Here is a 23,765-nt window from a genome sequence, read left to right as displayed (position 1 = left end):
ATGTAGTCAGGATTGAACCTGGGTCTTTGGCACTGTAGGGCAGCAAACCTACCATGCCACCGTGCCCTATAAACCAGTTTAACATGCGGTCAACATTTATATTTACCCACTGTGAATCACTGACAATCATTTATAAATACTTAACTGAAAAGTACTTCCAAGATATAAAAGGCAATATATAAATGCAAAATATTGTGGGATCTTGATGGGTTGATACAGAAAGGATGCATTCACTTACTAAGAATCTGGTGTGAAAGACTACTTTTTAACAATAAAGGGTCACCCATTTAAAACTAAATAGCGAAATCTTATTATTCCCCCTCAGAAGGGGAGGGGGGGGGGTTATTTCACAAAGGACAATGGAAGCAGAATCTTTGAAAAATGTAAGGGAAATGTGAAGATTTATTCTTGATAAATAAAGGAATGGGCTAAGGGTTACCAGGGTGAATGAGAATGCATAGTTTAGAACATGGAACAGTGCACCACAGGAACTGGCCCCAATGGCCATGCCGAACGTAATGCCAAGTTAGACTCATCTTTTCTGCCTGCACAATGATCCATATCCTTCCGTTCTCTGTGTATCCCTGTGCTCGAGATTACGACAGCCTTGATACTATTACAGGCAATCCCCACATTACAACTGTCCAGGTTACGAAAATCCACCCTTACAGAAATCAGAAATCACAACCCAAAAACTTAAGATATGGAATAAAAATTGCTCTAACTGAAATAATGCAGGGAACCTTTAAATAAGCACAAAATGCAAAAGAAACAAGATTTGTTTTTAATGCTTTGTTACATGCCATTTTTTTACAAGTGCACTCACAATGTGACAGGTTGGCTTTAGCTTGGCAGGTTTATTAAGCTGTCCTACAGTCCTTTATCCCCCCAAGAATTTTCAATATTATTTACCCTGAAGATGTCTGAAACAGAGCCAGCAAGTTGTAAATCTCAAAGACCACTGTTATTTGTTGTCAGTTACGTGATTAAACTGCCTTACATATATTCGATAGGTGTACAAATGGAAGGCTAGCAGGTGATAAGAATCTGCAGTTACTTGTGTCTCCAAACACAGCTACTGGCTGCTTAAGAAATTGCCCCCTCAGTTACCAAAGCAAACCTTTTAAGTGACCCCTGTCATGAAGAACACATGACCAATTACAACATGGCATCCTATTGGAAGCAGAGTTCCATGTTATGGAAAGTCATGATGCAGATGGTTTTCTGGGAATGTAGCCCTTCCTTGAGAGAGGGTTGCCTTAAGGCAGTGAAGTAGAGTGAGAGGCTGAGGGGCTAAGCAACGAAACAAACCCTAATTCATTTTTTGTATGCATTCCTCGTCTCCAGTCAATAAACATGAGTCCAAATTGCTAACAAAACAAAGTTTTACAAAGATGATACTAGAATTGGGTAGATGCAAATCTCAGGAAGGGTCTCGACCCGAAACATCACCCATTCCTTCTCTCCAGAGATGCTGCCTGTCCCGTTGAGTTACTCAAGCAGTTTGTGTCTGCCTTCAGGAAGGATTGAGAAAACAAAAGAGAAGACCCGATAGACATTACAAGGGAGACAGACAATTTAGCAATGGGTCAAGTCCATTGTTGCTAATAAATCCAACAAGAAGTTTGGAATATTTTTCCATTCAAAGATTGGAGAGAATATGAATCTTGTAACCACAATGTATTAGTTGATATATAAGTTGATAGTGTGGTTAAAATGAGAGGCTGCTTAAGGGGAGTAAAAACACTAAGCATCTCCTGCATGGCTGAGCTAGGTTCTCTATAATGTAATGGAATTGATTCTAATTATCAAATATAATTATATCAAAGAATAAAGTTGCTGCAAAACCTAATGCAAATGTACAATTTTAATCCAAATTATAACATTTTCATTATTTTATTATTGTATTTCACTGCAAATTAATGGAAAAGTTAGTTGATGTATTGAAGATAGACACAAAAGTTGGAGTAACTCAATGAGTCAGGCAGCATCTCTGGAGAGAAGGAATAGGTGATGTTTCAGGTTAAGACCCTTCTTCAGACCATTGAGATTTTTTGGCAGAAATTTCTGACATTAGGAACCTAAAGATCAAGTGCCTCAGATCCTGGATAAACTCTGCAACATCCTTGTGAGCTTGGACAACCAGTTCCATGCAAGTCAGGCGTATTTGGCATTTCTGTATTGCAACTTGCTTGGTGCTTCTACTATCAGTGCCGGGGTTTGGCAGCCCGCCAATGCCGCCCGCCTTGTTTGTTTCCGGGAATCACTGCGGCGCGCAGCAAGATTTACCACCTGTAGGCCTGGGACTGGTGCTTAGGTTGAAGACTCTTACGGTCTCTGCACGGTGTGGCTCTGCTGCATTGGCCTCAGGTTCTAGCATACAGTCCATATATCTTCCTTTGCCGCGATGCCCACAGGTCGCCCTTGCAGTGCCCATATCAGGGTCCTTTTCGGGTGCAGCGGCATGGGCCACGGCCTTTGTGTTGGACATGGGGAGGCCGGCAAGAACTGTGTCTGTGGCTCACTTAAAGCCGGCCCATTAGGACCTTAGCGAGCCAGTCCAGGTGGCCCAGCCTCGCCGTCGGGAGCGTTCACCGTCTCAGGTTCCCCCAAATTCGTTCTTACCATGGGAACGTACGTACGTACGAGGTCCGGCTGCCTCGATCGGCTGCCCGTCCGTTTTGGTGCCTCTGGTTCTGGGGGAAGTCACCTGGCAGCCCCTGGTGGTGAGCCATGCACAGTGCGAACCAAAGATCCTATAGCAGAGCTCTGCTATAGGATCTTTGGTGCGAACCTTCGGCTCTGAGGTGGGTCACGTGACTTGGTGACGGGAGGTGGTGGTCACAGGCTGCCATGGGAGTATTTAAGGTGGGGATTGCCCGCGCGCACCGTGGTGGTTAATAGGGAGTCGTTAGGATAGTATTAAAGAATAATTGGATAGTATTAGAGAATTTGGATAAACTCTGTGTCTCGCCTCATATTTCGCGGGACCGTTTCACACCCGCTACACAAGTCTACTTTTATATATCTGGTTGTATATAGCATTAGGTGTTGGTTTTCACATGTTTGTGGGATCTGATGATTTAAATACTGCTAAACCTAAACATCCTCAGTAGTATCTAAAATAATACTTGTTGTGGAGTCAGCTTTGTTAAAGTCCTTTGCCAGGTGTTTATGTATCTTTTGAAAAGATTTCTTTTTGATTCTTGCTGCTAGCTTAATTCAAATTTTGTGATTTGAAATATTTCATTTTCAGAGTATTCTGCTCAAGAAGAAATAATACATGAATAATGTTACAAGAACGCTATGCAAAATATCTTCCCTTGGGAAATTAACTGAAGATGACTGCTAGTAGGATCACACAGAAGGTGATTATTTCTACTTGAGGAATCTGCAAGTGAAAGTCATTCTCTTGGAATCTCAATAGGTTGAGGCATTTTGCCCATTACCGCAATGTGAATCCTTGAAGAACGACAACTGTATTATCAGTAGGACTTCAATCATTTATTGCTGATCTAGTCTTTTGTGCAACAGTTTATTATTACAGAGTAAATGGTAAAAATCGGTTTGAAACAAAAGTCAATGAGAACTCCAGTGAAAGCGTGATAAAAGGCCAAAATGATCGTGGACATACATTAAACTTTGTCGGGCATGATATGACAGAACATTGTGTTCAGGTTATAGATTATTAATTGCTAGAACATATTCATTTTCTTCAAGCATTGTTTGTTTCGCACCCTCAAGGTATTTCAAACTATTTATATCCAGAGGATGGATGATGAAGTGTTTCAATATTATACTTGTGGTGCAAATAGCCAAATCAGTCACAATATGATCCCATAAGTTAACTAAGATGTTAAAGGTTGCAGATATGTCGATTGGAAGGAGAACAATAGCTGCTCAAGGAACGAACACGCTGCTTGCTGCTCTTCTTTAAAAAACATCTTGGGAGCCTGAACTTAATCAATACTTGAGATCAATTTGGATGTGGATTTGGAGGTGATTTAATAAACCAGTTAAAGATTGTCCCTCAAACAATGTCACACAGTATTTATGCTACACTGAAGATGTTCCTCATATCAACAGCCTGACACAAATCTCTGTGCCTTTGAATAGACAATGCAATCAATAGCCAAAATGATCGTTGCTTCCAGCTACATAATGCATAACATACAGTACACTGTAAAAGGTAGATGATAAATTAATGTTTTTTTAATGTTAACCAAATAGGATTTCCTGTTTGGATTACTACAACCTGGCTTGTAATAGGCCAGGTCCAGCGTATTACAAAGCACACCACAAACATGGTCAAATGGCATCACCCAGAGAGGAACTTACTTTCTTCGCCCGTCTGGATCATCAAGTACTTATTTCAAGTTAGTAAAATGGCTCCAGATCTCAAGGGACAATAATCACAAAATATATGCTATCCTCTCAACCACTGTGCAATTCACCTCAACTGCCCCACCCATTCTACTGAGATGTCTGCATGTAACAACATACAACTCCTCTGGTAGAGTTTAGTGATCTGCAAATATTGGATGATAGCTTACCTTCCACAACATATTTCCACACACTTGGATATATTAGAGGCACGTTTCATAAAGAAATCACAGCAAACCAGGAGGAAAAAATATGAACATTTTAATTAATATCTTATCGGCTTTTAGAAATGCTTTTAGAGAGTCTTTTGGAAAGATTTTCTGGAAAGTCTTTTGGAAATTTTTTGGCAAGAGTTGTGTACAAGATTTTGGTAGTTTGTACAAGACATTGGTTGGGCCACGGTTAGATATTGTGTTTAGTTTTAGTCACCCTGTTACAGGAAAGATGTTGTTATGCTACAAAGGGTGCAGAGAAGATTTGCAAGGAAGTTGTCAGCACACACGAGCGTGAGCTATCGGGAGTGGTTAAGCAGGCTGGGACTCTATTTGTTGGAGAGCAGGTAGATGAGGGGTGATCGTATAGAGCTGTACAAGATCATGAGAGGAATAGATAAGGTCAATGCACAGTCTTTTACCCAGAGTAAGGGAATCAAGAACCAGAGGACATGGGTTTAAGATGAGTGGGGGGGAGATTTAATTGGAACCTAAGGGGCAACATTTTCTGCACAAAGGGTGGTTGGTATATGGAATGAGCTGCTCGAGGAGGTAGTTGAGGCAAGTATTATAACAATGTATAAAAAAACATTTGGACATGTACCTGAATAAGTTAGATTTAGAAATATATGGGCTAAACACAGGCAAGTGGACAAGCTGCTTTGAGAATAGGGAAGATTCAAACAAGAGGGGACATGAGAATTAAGGGACAGAAGTATTATAACAATGTTCTTTATAGAAAAATGAGCTTCCAGTGGAAGTTGGAGGCATGTACCTGAATAAATTGGATAGGCATATGGATGAGAAGGGAATGGAGGGTTATGGTATGAGTGCAGGCAGGTGGGAAAAAAAATTGTTCGGCACGGACTTGTAGGGCCGAGATGGCCTGTTTCCGTGCTGTAATTGTGATATGGTTGTTATATGGTTATAAGTGGTTCTGGCGTAGATGGAGCATTGGGCCGAAGGGTCTGTTTCTCCACTGTACATGGCCCTATCAAAACAAGCACAAAGAACTAGAGTAAAAACAGAAACATTTTAACAAATGAGCTTTATAAGAAATAATTAGATTTTTAAATCTTTACTGAACCACAAAGTACTTACACTACATTAGGGATTGGCCAGAGAGTTTGCTAACCAGTAATTATGACATTGAGAGTTTGTAACGACATACTGAGTTTGTGGGGAAAAAAATCATATATTATCATTAAACTATTCCTCAAATACTTTTCTCATTAATTCAACAGATTTCCTTTAAGGTCTAAAATTAGGCACCTGACAAAGTGAGAATTTACTGACATTCTGGCATTCTGTTTTAATTGATGTAATGTGGGGAAATAAACAACTCATTATCATTTTAACAATCTAATGACATCAAACACAAAGAGTTTCACCCTCATTACCACTGTACAATTCAGCTGTACGTGATTTTTTGTTTCTTCACAGTTCTAACAATTTGCCACATATTTGATTAAAGATAAATTACATTCATTCAAAAATGAAGATTGACAATTGGATGAAAAAGATTGGCATGGTGATTTCATCTTTTTGAGTGTTAATGAACTTCACTGCACAACCAAACTTAGATTTTCATGACTGAAGAAGGGCCTTGACCCGAAACGTCACCTATTCCTTTTCTCCAGATATGCTGTCTGACCCGCTGAGTTACTCCAGCTTTTTGTGCCTATCTTAGATTTTCTCAAGCAGATTACATTCCTCACAATAGTGCAAGATCAGACTGATTGATAACCTTTCCCATTGTATCTTTCATTTAGTTTGCTTACCGAATTAAACTCTATTAAGGATGGATAAAAAAAATACTGTTGGTACCTAAATGTTGTTTTAATAATATAATTAATCACCATTTCAGGCTCCAAACAAACTGATTCTAGGCATTAACAAACATAGGAAGTTTCCACAGTCTATCCTTTCTTGACCTTATCCTCCGTAATTTTCTATCTCGCACAATCTATTAAGGAACTATTGATTTTCCATCAGAATACACTAAACATGCTCTTCCAAGACCAAAGAGGTTTTTCACCGTCAGTTTCTATTTTTCAATTTAATGGATTGGCCATTGAACAGAACTAGGTGATTGCAAAAAGGTAGTTTTATATTCTTGGAATGTGGAAAAGAGATTTCCTAAAGATATCCAATAATTAAGGTATTCAGATGAAAGAACTGTGTTAGACATTTTACTTGCAATACTTTTGTCACCTTCAACATGACTGTTGTCAGACCAGCAGCACAGTGGCACAGACAGTAGAGCTGCTGCCTCACAGCACCAGAGACCCAGGTTCGATCCTGACCTCGAGTGCTGTTGGTGTGGAGTTCTCCCTGTGACTGTGAGGGTTTTCTCCAAGTGCTCCAGTTTTCTCCCACATCACAAACACAATTATATTTTATTAGCCAAGTATATTTTGCAACATAGGAGGAATTTAATTTGCCAAGTCAGCCATACAAATAAAAAGCAACAGAATACACAAAATACATTTTAACATAAACATCCACCACAGTGATTCCTCCACATTCCTCACTGTGATGAAAGGCGAAAAAAAGTTTAAATCTCTTTCCTTCTTTGCTCTCCCGCGGTCGGGGGCCTCGAGCCCTCCGTTGACGGGGCGCTTTTGACTCCCTTAGCCATAGACGATTGGGCCCTCTGCATCGGGACGATCAGCTCCCGCATCGGGGGGATGTCAGCTCCCTCGTGTTGGCAATCGGACCGCGGGTTGGGGCTGGTCAAGCCTCTGCATTGTTGGCGCTTCCCGACATCTATGGCCTCTCCCAAGACTGCAAACTCTTGATGGTAAAGTCCGCAGGCCGTGGTTGGAGCGATCCCAGGCAAGGGATCGACTCTGATGTTAAGTCCACGCCCCACAGTAGGGCTCAAAGTCAGTCTGAGGAGGTCTCCAGCTCCATCGATGGTAGGCCACAGAGCGACTGGAGACATGATCCTGAAAATAATCGCATCTCCGGCTAGGTAAGAAACTGAAAAAAAAAATCCCAAGATCCCCTCCCTCTCCCCCACATAAAACAAACCAGAGAACATTTACACAAACTTTTAACACACACTAAAACATTTTTAAATGAAGAAAAAATAGACAGACTGTTGGCACGTCTGCCAATCGTGCGGCGCCCCTGGTGGTATGGAAACAGGCCTTTCACGCCTCTGTAAATTGCTCCTAGTGTGTGGGTGAATGCAATAGTAGGATAACATAGAACTATTGTGAATGGATAGTCACAAAATGCTGGAGTAACTCAGTGGGCCAGGCAGCATCTCTGGATAGAAGGAATAGGTGACATTTCGAGTCAATATCCTTCAACGGACTGAATGGCAGGGTAGAGGGATTTACCGAATTAAGGAAGAGTAAGACTTCAAAATAGATGAAAATCAAGGAAATTGTAGAACAGACCATTATTAGCTAAGAGAAAGTGACTAAAAAGCAAACTAAGATACAATGTAATCAAAGGAACACTAAGACTGGTCGGAGAACTGGGAAGAAGAAGGGATGGAGAGAGAGGGAAAGCAAGTGTTAGTTGAAGTTAGAGAAGTGAATATTCATACCGCTGGGATATAAGCTGCCCTAGCGAAATATGAGGTGCTACTCAGCGTGAACTCAGTGGGCTGAAAGGCCTGTTTCCATGCTATATCAATCAATCAATCAATCATCAATCAAATAAAACAATGTGATTGAAAGTCACTACTTTAAATATTGAGTATATCTGTTTTTATCCCTATGTGTATGAAGGAACTGCAGATTCTAGTTTAAACCAAAGATAAACACAAAATGATGGAGTTACTCAGCAGGACAGGCAGCATCTAGAGAGAAGGAATAGGTGACATCTTGGGTCTGAAGAAGGGTCTCGACCCAAAACGTCACCCATTCCTTCTCTCCAGCGATGCTGCCTGTCCCACTGAGTTATTTCAGCATTTTGTGTTTATCCCTATGTGCTTAGATTGCTCAATGAACTAATAGGTTAAATTTAAGTGTGGGATATGCTGGAAACAAAGTTAGGGTAGCACAGTGTCTTTTGGACAGCTTTAGATTAAAAATTGAATTTTATCTTGTTACTGGGAGTTTCCAAAGATTCAACAGCGGACTGCATCTGAGAAGAAATTGCTGACCAAAAAACAACTTTATTTAACAACCAATTACAATGCAGTTGCCAAAGCAATAACACAATCAAGACGAATTATCCATTTGCCTGGCTAGACTGGACAGGCTGTGAGCTGGCTCATTAATCTTTCCTCTTCAATTCCCAAGACCAAACAGAGTGTGAAACTGAAGCTAAGTTGGATTCTATTTTTATGGCATTCTTCTCAAGGTTTGCTTTGCTGCTTAATAGGAATTTTTGATCACAATTGTGTATGAATCACGGTAGGTTCCTCTCCAGTTTGTAACATCATGGCAATTAAAGCAGGATTTTACACTTCCCAGCTTTTTAATCTAGCTGTGGGAGAGATGATGCTCCTAAGATCTCAGCTGCCAGAGATAGTAACCATCACTGGACCAGTAAATACACATGAGAGTGCTGCACTCTGATCCAACCACATTTCTCAGCTTCCACCTTGCTTCATCGCATAGTCTCTTCCACCCTATAACCTCTGAATGCTGCAGGTGTTGCCGTCTTGACTGCCCCTCCCCTTAGCATGACCAGGCCCATGTGGTTTTCTCCACAGCACCTGGCCAAGCCTCGGGACACATCTCAGTGGGCATTGACGTCAAAACCAGACTCTTGTGTTCTGGGTATACCATCTGACAACCCCTCCGATCACCAGCTTGGCTGAGACAATGGGAGAAGTGGTTCTCAAGGAGAGGACGAGGGAAGACATTTACTGTCACATTGGTGATTCATTAATCACTCTATGTTTGCAATTTATTGGAGGTGTGTAGATGCTTATCATATGACCTGCTTGGTTCTGGTTTTTGTGGTTTGTTTGAAAGGCTTTCCATAATAGCCTTAAGAGAGTGAGATGGAGATGGAGTGGGGGAGAAAGGGAGAGGGAGAGGGAGGTAGAGGGAGTGGGGTGGAGAGGGATAGCGGGAGGGAAAGGGAGAGGGAGGGAGGGAGGGAGTGAAGGAGGGAGAGGGAGAGGAAGATGGAGTGAGAATGGGGGGCATGAGGGAGAGGGAGGGGTAATGGAGTGCAGGGGAACAGGGGGGGAGAGAGGGAGAGGGAGAGAGGCAGAGATGGAGGGAAAGGGAGTGAGGTAGGGGTAGGGTAGGATGGATGAGGCGAAAGGGGGAGAGATGAAGAGTGGTGAGGGGAGGGGGACATTGTGGGGGTAGAGAGAGCGAGGGTGAGGGCAATACAAGATCAAGCTACTGGGGATTTGAATTACTATTTATTCATTAGCATTTCCAATAATAGGTAGTATCAGTATGTGTTGCTCAGCTGAGGTGTCATTGAGAGTTGTGAGGAACAGCCATCATGAGGCACCATGAGAAGATTAACATTGTCATTACACGGACATCATTGCATGTGAATGAGCACAAAGGAAAGGGAAGATATATTTACAGGTGAAGAATGGACTTTGTTTTTGTGAAGACTTTGTCTAGCCTTTTATTCTTTGTAAGGTGAGAGATTCTCCTACATCCAGGAAAAAAGCTTCATGAGATGCAACACACCAGCTGGAAAACTGCACACGCTGCACACATTAACATTGGTCTGCAGTGAAAGATCTGATTGATTAAAAGTTGGGCATTGCAGCAGGCTGCTTTCTTTCCAGTGAGATAGAGTATTCTTCAGATTTTCAGGTACAGATGTAATGACGTACACATATATAGATGTATACATATATACATCTATTTAGCTAAAAGTCTCATCTTGACCACTTCCCGTGTACGCTGTTAATTGATTTTAGAAATATTGCTAGACTATATCGCTATGATTTTTGGCCTTCTTACTCACAGTCCTCCTCCACTGCAGCAGCCCCAAGGAAGCACAGAGGTCATGCTGATTGTGGAAGTGCCATTGACTGCGGAAGCCCCAGTGGCACTTCCACAGTGGAGAGGCCATGCTCAGCCATGTGAGTAGATTCAAGAAAGTTTCACTTTCATATATAAGGTGTGTGAGTCTGTGTGACTGTGTGTGTGCATGTGTGTGTGAGGTGGAGAGTGCGAGTGTGTGTGTCTGTATGTGTGAGTCTGTGTGTGTGTGTGTGTGTGTGTGAGTCTGTGTGTGTGTGTGTCTGTGTGTGTGTGTGTGTGTGTGTGTGTGTGTGTGCGTGTGTGTGTGTGTGCGTGAGGGTGTGTGTGTGTGTCTGTGTGTGTGTGCGTCTGTGTGTGTGTGTGTGTGTGTGTCTGTGTGTGTGAGTGTGTGTGAGTCTGTGTGTGTGTGTGTGTGTGTGTGTGTGTGTGTGTGTGTGTGTGTGTGTGTGTCGTGTGTGTGTGTGTGTGTGTGTGTGTGTGTGTGTGTGTGTGTGTGTGTGTGTGTGTGTGTGTGTGTGTGAGAGAGTGTGTGTGTGTGTGTCTGTGTGTGTGTGTGTGAGTGTGTGTGTGTGTGTGTGTGTGTGTGTGTGTGTGTGTGTGTGTGTGAGTGTGTGTGTGTGTGAGTGTGTGTGTGTGTGTGTGTGTGTGTGTGTGTGTGTGTGTGTGTGTGTGTGTGTGTGTGTGTGTGTGTGTGTGTGTGTGAGTCTGTGTGTGTGTGTGTGTGTGTGTGTGTGAGAGAGTGTGTGTGTGTGTGTGTGTGTGTGTGTGTGTGTGTGTGTGTGTGTGTGTGTGTGTGTGTGTGTGTGTGTGTGTGTGTGTGTGACAGTGAGAGTGAGTCTGTGTATGTGGGGTGGATGGTTTGTGAGAAGTGGAGGGTGTGTGTGTGTGTGTGTGTGTGTGAGGTGGAGGGTGTGTGGATTGACTTGACTTGAAATGGATTGTTTGCCCTGCCCTCACTGTGCTGCTTGACTTGACCCACCACACCCAGCGCTCCAGAAAGACTCCCCCCCCCCCCCCCCCCCACCCCCCCCCCCCCCCCCCCCCCCCCCCGGGTGGCCACCAACAGTGGAATTGGTGGTGAGGTGGAATATTGCGTTGGGGTCCAGCCCTCCCGTGTGAACCTGTGACCCAACGGGTCCCACTTAGTCTAGTATATATATATGTATATATATATATATGTGTTTGTGTATATATATATGTGTGTGTGTGTATATATATATATATATATATACATATATGTATATATATGTATATATAATGTATATGTATATATATATATGTGTGTGTGTAGTAAGTATGTGTATATATAAGCACTGATCTTTTATTTTTTTTTTCTTTCTCGTTTATCATATTGTTTACAGTGTACTATGTTTCTGGGGCATAAGACAATAAAACACTCTTGACATTCTTCAATGGTTTCAGGACTGCACTGGGAAGTAGGTGGCATCCTTTGGGTTTTTTGGGAGCATTTAAAGAGAGGAGAGAGCTGGCTTGCTGGTGCTTCAGAAAACTCCCCCCGCGCCTCAGTGCCACCTTTGCAAATGTGTCCCCCACAACACCATTCACATCCTTTCAATATGTTATTGCAGCGATAATAATTAAGTGTCTCAGTTCGAGTTATTTTCTGAACAATGCCGATTCTTAGATTGGGGAATGGCAAAGCAATTAAGAGTCAAAGGAAAATGGTGAGACAGTAAGACATCGACTTGATGGAAATAGTCAATGGCAGGCAGTAGTGTGACTGCATGTTAAGCTGCAAATTAAAGCGACAGGTCTGCAGAGTGGATACGTGTTGCTGCACTGGAGCACCTGCCTACCAGTAGAAGACTATATTACCTGCCCTGATAATTATGACTCAATCACTTTGCAACTGAAATCACACTCAATATCAGTGGCATTCAATAACTCCCACCATCGTTAAACATTATCCCATCAACAACAATGAGGAGTGGTTGCAAGATTTACCTCTTTCACTTTATTTGTGCAATCTTAAACCTATCCATCTGTCAGACAGTGTCATAGACTCATGCAGCAAGGAAACAAACCCTTGACTCAATGAGGCCACTGAGACATCAATTTCCACTCACCCTACATTAATCATGTTCATAAAGTTCTAGGAGCAGAATTAGGCCATTCGGCCCATCAAGTCTTCTCTGCCACTCAATCAATCATGGCTGATCTATCTTTCCCTCTCAACCCCATTTCCTGCCTTCTCCCCATAATCCCTGATACCCGTACTAATCAAGAATCTGTCAATCTCCACCTTAAACAAATTAATTCCACAGATTCACCACCCTCTGTTTGAAGAAATTCCTCCTTATCTCTTTTCTAAAGGTACGTCATTTTATTCTGCGGCTATTCCCTTCGGCCCTGGATTCTCCCACTAGTGGAAACATCGTCTCCACATCCACTCTATTCAGGCCTTTCACTATTAACCGCATTTTATATACTCCCCCACATTCTCATCACCACCTCCCAGATTCTATCCGCAACCTACACACTTAAGACCTTGTAACCTTATGACCTCCCTTGTTGGCAGATTTAATAACAATGTTGGGATTATTGCTGAGTGAATAGTGGACTATGCATTCAGTGGGGGTGAGATTGAAGTGGAAAAGAGGACTGGAGAAGTCAAGGTGGTTGATTATCGTGCAGGCAGTTGTGAATAAGAATGTACAGAGGGTAAAGAGCCAGAAGGGGTTGTCTGGGGAAGATACACGGTCGGCAGGGAGAATCCATAAATGTTAGCATTGCTCATAAGTTTAAACTGACCAATGCAGAAGAAACAAAGAAAATGGGAAATATCGATTTCAACAGATTTGGCTCCTGCAATTAATGACATGCTACTCTTTTCAAAGCCCTGAAATACCTCTTATTCCATAAACGATTTCAATGGTTTAATTTGGGAAGTATTTGGCACCATCAAAAACATAGCTTTCCTAATAGGTAAGGGAACTTTACCTATCTTTTGCAAAGACTTGACTTGTTTGATCATGCACTGGGCTGGAAAAAATTGAAATGAACTAACTCTAGCAGCTTGAATTGTAAAATACACTTGACACGCTATTATTTGTCAATGTATCCTGCACCTTTCAATCAATCTATAGTTTCACTGCAAAATCATCTGAGAATTACACAATTAAATTTCTTCCTTCACATGAGACCGCTGCTGCAAACTAATCAGATGGTGGTTATAATTACAAGAAAGCAGTCAACACATTCAAAATAAGGATTGCAAATTGCTTGGTACAGAACGTTACTGAGTGAAGCAATCCGTGGAGTATTTAACCCAGAAGCCCTAGTCTTCAGTGGGTTGTTGTTGGAATAAAGTAAACCAGTCAGTACTGGTTACTCAAAGCAGGTTTGTCATTCAGTGAGATAGGGCGGTCAGTTTTACCGATCCTACATTATTAATTGAAACCAGTGACTCTCCAGCCGAGACATTAAATTGTATGGTGAATAATAGCTTTCTGCAAGTAATATATAGACCGGTATTTTCACTTCTAGTGCATCATCAAGATTAATACTGAGATTGATTTCACAGAACTGGAACTCACACTCCATCAGTTAAACATGCTGATTGAACTGTGCCAGGATGCTAAGTAATGGAATCTGAATTTTAAGTCTATCTACTGTTTGCAGCAGAAACCTATCCATCATCTGAAGCAGAAAGTCTTGGGGGTGATTTTAATCCAACATGCCTGTTGGGAAGCTGCCACAACACAGTTTGCTGCGCTTTTTAAAAATGTGCTCGTGATGTGGAAAGAGAAGGGGAAGGGAAGGAAATGAAGAATAACAAAAGTTTTTTTTTAGTTCAATGAATGTTATCACTGCCTTGTTATCAATGTTAAAAATGATCATCGTCTTCAATGAGTCAGCACAAGCTTTGGTCAATTGAATAAAAAGATGCAAAGAAATCAAGATTTGAGACCTGGCATCAATTTTTTGGTCTATTGGGCAGTAATGATCTCTATCCATCTATATACTACCAAGGAAGTCTCCACAAATGTCTCCAAGTTCACTGAAGGAAAAGAAAGCCAATACCAGTGGTGCAGTGGTAGAGTTGTTGGCCCAGGTTCGATCCTGACTACAGGTGCTGTATGTATGGAGTTTGTACGTTTTTCCTGTGATCTCTCTGGATTTTTTCTGAGCGCTCCACTTTCCTTTCACACTCTAAAGACAGGTTTGTAGGCTAATTGGCTTGGGAAAATTGTAAATTGTCCCTACAGTGTGTAGGATTGTGTTAGTGTGCAGGGATCGCTGGTCGGCATGGACACGGTAAGCCGAAGGGCCTGTTTCCGCAATGTAGCTCCAAACTAAAGTAAACTAAACTACAATAATTAGTGTCTTCGCCTGAACCAACATCCCTAGATGGGAAGCTCTGTTTAAAATTAGTTGACTACATTGGGCAAGGCATATTGTTTTGCAAATCCGACACAGAACTCTTAAAACAGATACTCTCAAGAATCAAGAGTGTTTTATTGTCATATGTCCCGAACGGGACAATTAAATTCTTACTTGCTGCAGCACAACAGAATATATGAATATGTAAACATTGTACATAACGGGAAAAAAAGAAAAAATTCAAAAAATACTCCCTGTTATGGAAAAAGATCATCAGGTGGAGAGAAGAAAAGATTCAAGGATGTGTTCAAAGCACCGTTGCAAAATTGCACCTTCTTCATTGATATCTAGAAATCCCTGGCTTATGTAGAAACCACAAGGACCTGCAGATGCTGGTATACAAAAAAAGACACAAAGTGCTGAAGTAACTCAGGCTGCATCTGATGGGTGACATTTTGGGTTGGGACCATTCTTTTGTCCCTGGATTATGATCTCTTCAGTGGAGAAGGAGCATTAGGGATTAGGGAGATTTGATTTAAATCTTTTTATTTGAATTTCACAGCAAATTGCATACATACAATGATAACAGACAGTGACAGTCAAGGCATAATTGTGCAACAGTATGTAAGCGACCCTCAAAGCCCTTACCCTTACCCACCTTCAACCCACCCGAATCAGGTCGGAACCAAACGGGGACAAACAACACTCACATACATACACATCCACACAAATATGGTAAGATAAACAAAACAAAAAGTAATTAAAAAAAAAAAAAAAGTTTAAAAAGGGGTCACTAATAACAGTAAATAAGTAAGTACTTAAATAAATAAGTGTGGGGAGGGGTGGGGTTAAGGGGAGAGCAGCTGCAGGAGAGCAGAACAATGGTGGAGAGCACTCAGTCCTCTTCCAAGTCCGGGGACAAGTTGAGAGAGTTAACAAGTTCCAAGAAAGGGTTCCATGTATCAGGAACCCTTTCTTGGAACTTTGGGATTAGGGAGATGTGATCCCTGTGTAAGGGGCAGAGGGTGCATCCACCCATCCCCTCCAGGCATCACCTCTCCCATCCATGGAAGAGTCTGCTGCTCCCACTTGGTATCATCATTCACCTCACAAGCTGATGTGAAGGCAAGTCAACCTCAATCCTCAGGGATATAATTAGGTTTAGATTTAGATTTATTATTGTCACATGTGCCAAGGTGCAGTGAAATGCTTTATTTGCATGCGCACCAAATAGATCAGACCACGCATAAATACAATCAAGTCAAACTCAAGTACAATAGCAAAAGGGAAGATACAGAGTGTAGAATATAGTTCTCAGTATTGTAGAGCAACAGTTCTCTAGATGAAGTCCAATGTCTGCAATGGTGTAGAGGTTAATCAGACACGACCCTGGCTTATGGAAAGAAAGATCATTCAGAAGCCTGACTACAGAGGGGGAAAAGCTGGTCCTTGGTCTGGTGGTGTACACTTTCAAGAAAATCACTGTATAAGATGATGAAGGTGAAATCTGTAGCCAATCTTCACGTACACAATGCCAGGTCGACAAGATGAATAACTGGTCAGACTGTATGTACCAGTACTGATGTGGCAATGAAACATTTAACAGAACTTTGCCTTTGTTTTTGAATAATCCCATGGTGATGATAAAGTTTATTTGAATAATTCGGGGATTTAATGTAATTTTCTCACAAGAAACGTCACCTCTAACCAGGGAACATTTTCTTAGCACTACAGTGATGTGCCTGCCCTATTGAAGTCTTGGCTGGAGACCATAATTATTCAAACTTTAAGTCAAAGGCAAGACAGCAAGAAATAATGTAAGTACAAATGAGCGTTTAACTCATATTGTTTATGGCATGTTTTTCAATTAAAACATAAAAGTTCAATGTATTGTTAGAGAAGATTAAGAATTGACAATCCGAAAGATGCTGCAAAATTAATTATTGACATATCTATAATTTCAAAATTGTTGTAAACGCTGATAAATGCAGAACAAAACACAGTGCAGAAACCTAATGTGGTGATAAAAATAATAAACTAGAATGGCAGAAATATCACTGCAGGATGCTACTTTATCTTCAAACTCAAAAAGTAGGGAGAAATCTAGCAGCAGATAGCATTATTTAAAGAGATTAATGTTCTAGGGGAAGCTGGTTTTCTTGCATTGGTTAATTTGACACAGCTTCTAGGTTGTTGGACATGGCATTGTTAAATAAAGAACGTGTTACAAGATACTGAATAGGAGCTTCATGAGCCCTTGGGGAAAGAAAGACTGGTGTATATCAGGTGAAAATGGATCAGCCATAGGTAGTGCCCAAAACTTCTGAACTGGTTTTCGTCTATATTGACCAGATTCTGTCAAGAGGAAGGTCAAATCAGTCAGATGAAACTCAGCGGCAGGAATAAATCCACAGTCCGCAGAGCATCAGCACCCTACGGGATGTGGCAGAAGTTTCAGGCAACAGTCCAAGCCGCAACCAGGCACATCGTAAAGTGGGGAACATGCAAGGACGTAAGCCGTTGGTGAAATGGCCAAAGTCTAACAGCAAGAAGTGGGAAATCATCAATGTAGATGTGAGCTTAGTGGAATCAAGGGATCAGCAGAAAAGAAGTTGGAGAAGATGGGTCATCTAGTCTACGGCTATGGAAAGGAGAGATTTGGTGAGAAGGAACAAATCAGCAGAAAAGACAGGCCTCCTCCCCCCAAGTCCCATCGTCTCCAGGAAATCCAACGACTTATTAAAGAAAGAAGAGGCCTGAGGAAGATGTGGAAAAAAGCAACAGCAGAAGAAAGGGAGGATCTAAAACAGAGGCTCTCGAAGCTGTGCAGAGCGGAGAATTTAAGGAAACGATGCAAAAAGAAAGAAGCAAGAAAAGACTTCTACAAAGATACCTTTAAGTTTGTGAAAGGCATTTTCACAAAAGAGTGTCAAAAGCGTCAAAAAGGAAGTTGAAGGACACATCAGGACCATCCACACTGATGAGTTAAAAGATGAACCGATTTTTGTCCCCGCTGACATCCCACCAATCTCACCCCCACAACATCAATTTGACATCAGTCAAATCAGAAAAAAACGTCATCAAAACATAACATGGGCAAGGATGAAAATTAAACCCAGCAAGTGCAGAAGCATTTCCATTGTCAAAGGTCAAGTCAAGGATCAAAGAATTTCATATTAACGGAATACCTGTTCCAACTGTTTCAGAAATGCCAGTGAAGAATTTGGGCCGATGGTATGATGCAAAGCTCAAGGACACCGAGCAGTTTGAATAACTCAAAAAGGATACCATCACGCACATAGCTCGCATCAACAAGACCTTGCTACCAGGAAAACTCAAGCTGTGGTGTTTCCAATTTGGCAAACTACCAAGAATCATGTGGGCCTTTAACTATGTATGAAATCCCCATCAACAAAGTGGAAAAGCTGGAAAGAATGATCAGCACACATGTGAAACAGTGGCTTGGACTTCCACGATGCTTAAGTGCGGTCGGATTGTACGGGAGTGGCAAATTGGAATTACCCATTGCAGGACCTTCCATGAATTCAAATGCACTAAAGCAAGGTTGGTCATGACCCTCACTGAATCTGAAGATACTGTTATTCGAACATCAGCCCCCCGTGTGGCAACGGGGAGAAAGAGAACCCCATCTGAAGCCGTTCAGAGTGCTAAGTCTGCTCTTCATTTCCGGGGTGTGGTTGGCCAAGTCCAACAACAAGTCCAACAAAGCTCCTCAATGGCACAAGGCAACATCAGTGCAGAAGAGACGGCTCGTGGTGGAGGAGGTGAGAAGACGGGAGAAGGCAGAGCAACACGCCAAGGCCGTCTCAATGGCCAAGCAGGGCCAACGGACTAACTGGGAGAGCCTGGAAAAGAGGAAACTCAGCTGGTGTGACATCTGGCAAATGGAAGGATCTCAGCTAAGTTTTGTCATCAGAGCCACTTATGATGTTCTACCATCACCATTAACCTGAAGCAGTGGTTCGGAGAAGACCCCCCTTGCTCCCTTTGCCAAGCACCTGCATCACTAAGGTACATTTTAACAGGATGCACTATGAGCCTCGGCCAAGGGCGTTACACTTGGCAGCATAACCAAGTTCTCAGAAAGCTGGCATTAATCCTGGAACAGAGGAGTAAGATCACAAATGCTTCCCCACCAACATCGGCAGGAAATGTCCACTTCACAACATTTGTACCAGCAGGCCAACCTCCAGAGCACCAGATAACATCAATGGATGCAAGCATTCTGCAGCCTGCTCAGGATTGGAAAATGGAAGTGGACTTAGAAAAAAGCTTGTGTTTCCCCCAGACATTGTGGCTACAACACTCCGGCCAGACATGGTCCTGTGGTCCACAACAGCCAAGTTGGCATATGTTATGGAATTGACAGTTCCATGGGAAGATGGTGTTGAAGAAGCTTATGAGAGGAAAAAGACCAAATACTCTGAACTGGCAACTGAAGCTTCCCAGAATGGCTGGAAGACCAAGATTTTCCCGGTCAAAGTGGGATGCAGGGGATTTGTTGCTACATCTATGACCAGGCTATTAAGGAAAATGGGGGTGAGGGGTCTCTCTCCAACAAGCAGTCAAATCATTGTCAAATTCTGCAGAAAAAAGCAGCAATTGGATTTGGATCAAAAGGAGAGACAACAATTGGGCAGCAAGATGAATACAGGAGGGTATGGAATTGAGGGGGTTGTAACTGGGACGCCAGGTATCACCATTGATCCCTCTGGAGATGTTGTGGGCTCATCAATGAAACGTCAAAGAGTCAAAGAAGGAGGGTGCCCACCTGATGGCCCCAATGACGTCCCTACTCTATCTTTCACCACTCCAATCCCACTGCAAATAGCAAGACTGCTGACTTATTACAGGGATTGAAACAATGTCCTATTAGATCTACTGTTAATGAGACATGTAAATAGGATATAGCTTCTAATACTTTGCTGATGGTAAAACATTCCCAGTAATAGTAGTGTTTTAACTACTATTCTTAATTAGTTCTTGATTAGTATGCTTGGCAAGGGTATGGGGAGAAGGCAGGAGAATGGGGTTAGGAGGTAGATCAGCCATGATTGAATGAGAGTAGATTCGATGGGCCGAATGGCCTGATTCTGCTCCGAGCATTTATGACCTTATGATCTTTTGATAAAAGGCACCCAAAGTCATACTGCATGCGCGCACACACACAAACAATATACACTGCACGACTGCAAAAGTCACAAACTCATGAGGACAGAACTGTCCAAGTATTGAATTACCAATCAAGTAATTGCACACTATATAAGATTTATATTAAGGTATTTGTACAGTCAACAACTAACAGTTTAGTTATACATAGGTCACTTTTTGTAATCTTCTCAAACATCATATAAACTAGGTTTAACAAGTGAATATTTTACCCCATAATATCAATAAAGGACTTCACAATACACCATAGAAAACAAATTTGATATTTCGCACAAAAATATAATTGAACTAGAGATGAGAATGAATACGGTAAATCATATGCACATTATTTCCTATGCTGTAATATCTGCAAATGTTCCCAAACTAAACCAAATAATGGCAATACAAACCTGGGTCTTTTATGTTTAAAGATGCGGTTCAAAAAACCGATGTATCTAAACTTATACCACACAGTTCAAACATGTCCAGCAAACAGATCTATTACTCCGACAACTATTACGACGACCAGTACAAGTGCGGGCATATTATGTTGCCCAAAGAACTTGCAAGGCAAGTACCAAATACTCAGCTTATGTCTGCGGATGGATGGTGGCATCTAGGTGTCCAGCAATCTCTAGGCTGGGTCCATTACATGATATATGAACCAGAACCAGTGTGATCATTGAGATGCACTCCTGCTTCTCTTCACACCACATCGAGACAAGTTACAATGTGAATGCTCACCTGCTTACTGTTAGGTTCGAACATTTTATTTTTTTTAATTCAAATTTGTCGTTTCTGCAGTTCTTTTTATTTTTATACCTTTAATGACTATTAGGTAGACTGAAACTCCAAAATTCAGTTGGACTAGGCTTGTTTGATACATGTACAATCGTTGGAGGCAACTGTCTGCAATGTATATCGACAGATACTAAGTCTCCCAGGGGGACTGACACTCAATTAAGTTAGCGTTCAATAATAACCAAGGCAAAATATTGCGGGCATAGATCAGCCTTATTTGTGGCACAAGATATAACACTCCAAAATATTTTTAAATTCACAATTTGTACCCATTTTAATGAGCAATCTCACCACCACCATTCATTTTTCCTCTCTAACTGTTACCAGCAGGAATAAACAAAGCAGGATTTCAGGCAAAAAAAACAAATGCTGGAAGAACTCAGCAGGTCAGGGAGTTTCTGTAGAAGAAAATTGACGATAACATTTTGGATACGGACCCTTCCTCAGACTGAAGAAAGATTAAACAGGTTGAGCATCATTGAATTCAAAAGAATGTGAGCCGATTTAATTTAAACATATAATATTCTTGGCACCCCCGCATGGTAAACACTGAGAAGATGTCTCCACTTGTGGGAGAGAATAAAAATGCTTCTAAATTTTATGTGACCCAGACTTACCATTATTCATGTTTTATCAGATATTTTCAATTCCAGAATCTGCTTTCTCATTCAGCTGGGGTGCCAGACTAGAGATAGTGTCCTGAAAGATTTATATCTTGTAATTAAAGGATGGCAAGGAATACAATTTATTTTGAAGATTTCCCGGCATAAGTAAGTGATGACTGCTTCACTCATAAGATAGCTACCCCGGCTGGGCCATATCAAATAATGAGGGAATTTAATTCACTTGAGAAGCCAAGTGTGGCATTAAAAGTTGGAAATCGAGAGTGGATGGGAGTAGACTGAGATTGCGGTCTCGTGTCACAGAGCTCCCTGTTAAAGAGCAAGGTGGGTATTTGCATCGTGAAGAATGGTAATCAGACCACATGAGTGGTCAGACATACGTGTGGAGATAGACGTCACCCCCTCATCGAGAAAAATCCAGCAAATGGACAGTACAGCAGCCAGAGATCAGGCAACCCATTGTTTCTGATAGCCTGAACAATAGTCAGTCTCTGACTGGCACATGGTAGGTTGCTGGTGGTGGGGAGGTGGATATCTGCAAGCAACTCATTACAATTTTGGGGAACCTGAGGGAACGTTCCCATTCAGACTAGTACAGTCAGGATAATGCAGCCTCACCTCAGGACTCAGTGCAGGAAATGCTTCAACGACCCAACAACATCAATTGCCCGAAATGGGAATTGGTAACGTTGGACTGGGTCAGGAATCTGGCCTGGGGTGCAGTTGAGCTAGGCCCCTGTGAAGTGGGATAATCGTATGGTTGGAGCCTATGTTTTCCTATGTTTAGGAATACAAGGATGTTTGTGGCTGGAGCAGAGGCCTGGAAACAGGACATGAGATGTGACTGGGTTTGGGAGCTGGTGACTGATTTACAAATGAGCACAGAGCAAGGGCTCCTATGCCTGTCCACATGTGTGTGCGTGCTTGTTCATGTATGACATCCCAGCTCAGAGGCACCTGCAGGTGTGCCCACCATCATGTGTAGGCATTATTTTTCCCATGTAGCAGAGCTGGTTGTGTGACCTCCCTAATCACTGGATCAAGACATTGTCCCATGAAGCCCACATTGCAGGTGGAATGGAACAGTTAAACCGCATTATTAACCACACACTCGCCATTTCCATTCAACAACATTCAGTCCAGGATCCGGAACATCAGGCCCTTCATGGAGAATCCGAATAAATTCACACCTGAACATTCCTCTGGAATCATAGATTGAGAGGCTCAAACAGTTGGACATTGCCAGTCCACACTGAGTGGTGCACATGGGGTAGGAGAGAGACAGTTTAAGGAACAAGGCGATGGGTACATCATTAGATTGTGATTAGTACGGGTGTCAGGGGTTATGGGGAGAAGGCAGGAGAATGGTGTTGAGAAGGAAAAATAGAACAGCCATGATTGAACAGCAGAGTCGGCTTGATGGGGTCAAATTGCCTAATTCAGCTCCTATAACCTATGAACTATGCGGAGGAGAAAACAAATGTTGATTTCTGACTTTACGGAGTAAACATCATTATCAAGAATAATGCCAAATAAATGTCTCAGCAACTTTCCCTGTGGATACAGTGTGTGCCTTGTCCACTGCAACCTGGAGTCAACATGCTATGTTCATTATTACACATGCCCAATCCCAATACAGAAAACATTGGGTGAGGCCAAGACCAATGTACTCTGACCTTGCAGAAGACCTGTCCACATCCCAAAAGGGAGACATACTGATTTAACTGGGTTTCGCCTTCAACTGAGCATCTCCTTCAAGTGTATTACTGTCCTCATCACAGCTCACAGCACCTCCAAAACTTTGCGTCACCTGCATGTTTGCTGAACTCCACTCTGCACCTTCCTCCAAGTGAACTTAAAAATGATAAAACCTGAACGAGATGCTCCTCAATACCAGAATGAGACTTTAAAGTGAGGCTGAGCCAGATGACCCAATGCCAGTTTTGTGCAAGGACACCCACCCAGCAACCCACAAACTACTTGTGGCGTACATAAAGCTCAATCCACATGCAAAACAAAACAAACCCTACTCATCCAAAAGGTCTACCATCAGATAATAGGCCTACCACTAGTTGTGGGAGGAAGGGTGGAGACAGGACTTTTGAGGAGCAGGTGCATTGAAATGGAGAGAACAGTGCAGCGAACGCGTGGTGGACGTTTTGTAAAATGTTTGACCTGAGGCCTAGGAGAGTAGAGGGGTCAACCGGACATGCAGCACTAATCCTGGCAATGGTGACAGAGATGGGTGAGGTGAGAGCATTCATCGAGAAAGGAGGAATTACCAGCAAGACAGTGGATGACTT

The sequence above is a fragment of the Leucoraja erinacea genome, chromosome 2, assembly GCF_028641065.1.
Source record: "Leucoraja erinacea ecotype New England chromosome 2, Leri_hhj_1, whole genome shotgun sequence".
Classification (NCBI taxonomy): domain Eukaryota; kingdom Metazoa; phylum Chordata; class Chondrichthyes; order Rajiformes; family Rajidae; genus Leucoraja; species Leucoraja erinaceus.
Note: the sequence above shows the minus strand (reverse complement) of the source record.